We start from the raw sequence: 4873 nt of genomic DNA, 5'->3' as shown, positions 1-4873 counted from the left end.
AGAACACACTAATGTAGAAACCAAGAGGTAGAGGATGGAGAACAGCCTCTCAGGATTACAACTCATCACTCACTTGAAAAATGTTTGCTTCCCCTCTTCACATCTTTGGGCTATGATTGCATAATGGTCTTAGAGCCCCACAAAGGAAGACTTATGCCATAGCACTCAATAAAGGTTTCACTGTATTGAAAACTGAGACTGCAACATGGTCATTTCAGGTATTTTTTGACACTTGATGGACAATCAATATATAGGTTACTATGTTGTCTAAAATAATTAATATCAGTCTTTAACAGGAAATAAGATTGTTGATATTCAAGGGTGACAGGGAGACTTATGTTTGAATCTCAGGAGACTTTTTGGGAAATCTTCCTATACTCCAATTTCCAATGATAAAAATCAGTCGAGATACATCACGGCCCCCCAGAACATCATGTACCTCAGGAATAAAATTCTGAGTAGTCTAGCCACAGGCTAATTACACTTCCCACCTGAGTCTCTGACTGAAAGTATAAAGCAAAGAGAATAAATAATAATTCCAGTAATTACAGACTGTATCATGAAAGTCATCCCTCATACTGAGAACAACCAAATAATCTAAATATGTTTTTTAAAATATGATGGAAGACATCATAGAGCTAACAAAACAAGAAATATACTAGCAAAAGTACAGAAGAAGAAGAAGAAGAAAACCCAGAGAGGTAATTTGAGATTTGGTGGTTGCTTTTTCCTTAGGGAAATTTTTCCATTCCAGAAGAGACTACTGAAAGGCTACAAACTGAGCAGAAATTTTAACAGGTCCTTATGTTTAGGAAGACAAAAACTAGAGTCCAAGACCTGCCAAGGAGAAAGACAGGCTGGTAAAATCTTCAGGCTTTGGGCTAAAACCCCAAAAATTAGTTCTCGAGGAGTAAGAGTGAAGCATGCCTAGACTAGGACTTGTAGTGCTTTAAGATCATCATAGAACCATCTTCAAACCTGAATGGATTAAGCTTCTTCTGGGATTGATAATGCTCCTTTAGCTCTAACCCAGAAGCAAACAAATCTTCTGTGTAGGAAGGTAGCATCTTTCTAGGCCTCAAATTATCTCTATAATTTTTCACATATGATATCCAGCACACAGTCTTTTTTTGTATTATTTTTATTGTCATATTTTTTTAAATTATACTTTAAATTCTAGGGTACATGTGCAGAACGCGCAGGCTTGTTACATAGGTATACATGTGCCATGAAGCTTGCTGCATCCGTCAACCCGTCATTTACATTAGGTATTTCTCCTAATGCTATCCCTCCCCTAGCCCCCCACCCCCTGACAGGCCCCAGTGTGTGATGTTCCCACCCTGTGTCCATGTGTTCTCATTGATCAACCCTGACTTATAAGTGAGAACATGCAGTGTTTAGTTTTCTGTTCTTGTGTTAGTTTGCTGAGAATGATGGTTTCCAGCATCATCCATGTCCCTGCAAAGGACATGAACTTATCCTTTTTTATGGCTGCATAGTATTCCATGGTGTATATGTGCCATATTTTCTTTATCCAGTCTATCATCGATGAGCATTGGGGTTGGTTCCAAGTTTTTGCTATTGTGAACAGTGCCACAACAAACATACATGCAGAACACAATCTTAAATACCTATGCATAGGAGGTGACAAAACAATATGAACAAAACCCAAAACAAATAAGACAAATTGAAATAAACACACAGATAATCCAAATAATGGTGTTTGGAGACATAGATTTTAATACGTTTATTATGAATCTACTATGTTTAATATTAATAAAAATGGAGCCTTATGAAAACTAATAAACTAAACATTCTAGAATTGAAAACTTTAAAAAAACTAAAACTAATAACTTAAAGATGAATTTAACAGCTCTTAACCTAAGGCTGGGCGCGGTGGCTCAAGCCTGTAATCCCAGCACTTTGGGAGGCCGAGACGGGTGGATCACGAGGTCAGGAGATCGAGACCATCCTGGCTAACCCGGTGAAACCCCGTCTCCACTAAAAAATACAAAAAACTAGCCGGGCGTGGTGGCGGGCGCCTGTAGTCCCAGCTACTCGGGAGGCTGAGGCAGGAGAATGGTGTAAACCCGGGAGGCGGAGCTTGCAGTGAGCTGAGATCTGGCCACTGCACTCCAGCCTGGGCGACAGAGCAAGACTCCGCCTCAAAAATAAAAAATAAAAAATAAAAACAGCTCTTAACCTAAATAACCATCAGAGAGAAGCTCTCTAAACCAAAACTGTATGTATTTGGGATACAGCATGGCAATGGGAATATGCATGTCATAGTAAACTATGTGTGTATTCAGGGAAGTAAAGGAAGACAAAGGTTTTTATTGCTTGTTTGTTTGCTTTTTAATGAGGAGGATTACTTAATTGTTTTGAAATGATTATCCTTGGCTACAAAGATCCATAACAAGGGTGATGCCAGTCCCAGTTGGGACAAGCAGTTGCTGAGCAGATGTCCTTGTAGAAGGATATTTATGTGTAAGCTTGCCATGAACTTTGAGCAAGTTTGTGGATTTTGAAGAATGCATCTCTTGTAAACAGCTAAGAGCTATATTTTTTCAAATTTAACAAAACATAACTTTAAGATGTAAAATTATATGGAAAGTTTATGATGTTTATTGTATTTATATTAACTTAATTTTGAATAGTTTAGATTATGAAAACTGAGATATTAGTCAATGTTATCATTCTAAGGTTTTTGGTTAATTATTTTTATAGTTTGTAAATATTAGGTGTTTAAGAACCTTAAAGTTAAATTCATGAGTACTTTGTTGATAACTTAGAAGATAAATTAATTTCATTTATTAAAAAGTTACATAAAGATTTATTTTTTAAGGCTGGGTTTGTAGTTTTATATCATTTGTGACAAATCTTGGCATATTAAAATATTTAGTAGAGACAAATATAAAACTGACCAGTAAACTTGGGTAAAAATATATGTTGTCCACTTTAAAGAAATTTATATTTTTATTTTATTATTTTAAAACTGGTGTATTTGTTAAAGATGTATTTAAGTCATGGGAACTAAAGGAATTTGTGTTAATTATATGTTTTATATGAATGTGTATTTATTTAAGTTAATTTTAATAAAATTTATTTTTTGGAAACTGACATTTATTTGTCATCAATCTTATTTCTTTTTTGTTTGTTTGTTTTGAGACGGAGTCTCGCTCTGTTGCCCAGGCTGGAGTGCAGTGGCCGGATCTCAGCTCACTGCAAGTGCCGCCTCCCGGATTTACGCCATTCTCCTGCCTCAGTCTCCCGAGTAGCTGGGACTACAGGCGCCTGCCACCTAGCCCAGCTAGTTTTTTGTATTTTTTTTTTTTTTTTTTTTTTTTAGTAGAGACGGGGTTTCACCGTGTTAGCCAGGATGGTCTCCATCTCCTGACCTCGTGATCCGCCCGTCTCGGCCTCCCAAAGTGCTGGGATTACAGGTTTGAGCCACCGTGCCCGGCCCATCAATCTTATTTCTAACTTGCATAAGAGCCTATGGAAGAACAGTTTAAGATCACTCAGAGGTTGTTCCTACCCATTCAGTGGTCTAACCAGTGGGAGCTGCAAATCAGTCTTCCCTGGAAGGCTGAGCACTCTATAGTCTTAAGTAGAGAACTGCTTGATAAGCACTGAGGATACCTGCACACTTTCAGACCAATCTGCAACCTAAGTCTGAGTAGCAGTGAACTCAGGAGCTGCAGCAGCAGTCCATACACCCTGAAACTCCTCCTTGGTTATGGCCTTTTCAGCAATGTCTGCTCTTCCTTTTCAGTCTTTTCAGGATTTCTATAGAAGTAGAGATCAGGCAGTACCTTCCATGGATGCTCATGGGAGATGGTACCATGTATGTGTACAACTTCCAGGCTGGCATTCACCATCAGACTCATTGAGGGAACTCCTTTGTTGCATGGGATGGCAATGTCCACACAATGCAGAGGAGAATCTGTTTTCCACAGAGCAATGGGAGTCCGGTTAACATAAGATAACTCTGTGAGAGGTGGTGGTCAGCCCCGGGAACAGTAACCACCAGAAAATGGAGCTTCCAAAAGGCCATCTGGATTTGGTTAGTGAAGGTTCCAGGAGTGAAGTGGCCAGCAATAGGAGTGGCTCCAGTGGCAGTGGTGAGCTTCAGCACAACCCAGCAGTCAGAATTCCTGGAGGATAAGACAGGGAAATCAGCAAGGTTTTCAGTGGCAACAATGGCACGAGCTGCCAGCAGAAGCTTCTTCCAGGTCCTCTTCATATTTATGATGCAGATGCCATCACTTTTCTTTTTATACTTGTGCTGTCCCATTTGGAAGTCAAGGTTGGGGCTACTGAAGTGGGTTCCTGCTGCAAGCAAGTTGAGGATATCATCCTCCTTCATTGGTAGGATATCAAGGATTCCAGACATTGTGAAAGTTTCTCTTTAAGCGATGCCAGGAATCCAGAACAATGCCCTATGGACCCCTCTCTAGGTAGCGTGAAAAAAGCTGAATAGAACTTTTAAGGGTTTTTTGACTGATAATATGAGACTTTGTTATGTAGACACTGCATATAACATAATACATGCAGATATGTGCAAACACACTTGAACACATATATGTATACAAATAAAGATTTTGTTTTCATTTTAGAATTTTTTTTATTATACTTTAAGTTCTAGGGTACATGTGCACAACGTGCAGGTTTGTTACATATGTATACATGTGCCATGTTGGTGTGCTGCACCCATTAACTCGTCATTTACATTAGGTATATCTCCTAATGCTATCCTTCCCCACTCCCCCCACCCCACAATAGGCTCCATTGTGTGATGTTCCCCTTCCTGTGTCCAAGTGATCTCATTGTTCAATTCCCACCTATGAGTGAGAACATGTGGTGTTTGGTT

The 4873-nt window shown here is 39.1% G+C and overlaps 1 pseudogene; it reads right to left on the bottom strand.

The window, feature by feature from the left end:
• Positions 1–3383: 3383 nt before the first annotated feature.
• On the bottom strand, positions 3384–4597 carry LOC110742110 (annotated as a pseudogene).
• Positions 4598–4873: the final 276 nt, after the last annotated feature.

Source organism: Papio anubis, chromosome X, assembly GCF_008728515.1.
Source record: "Papio anubis isolate 15944 chromosome X, Panubis1.0, whole genome shotgun sequence".
Taxonomy (NCBI): domain Eukaryota; kingdom Metazoa; phylum Chordata; class Mammalia; order Primates; family Cercopithecidae; genus Papio; species Papio anubis.
The sequence above is the reverse complement of the archived record's forward strand: the minus strand, read 5'-3'. Positions and strand labels throughout refer to the sequence as shown.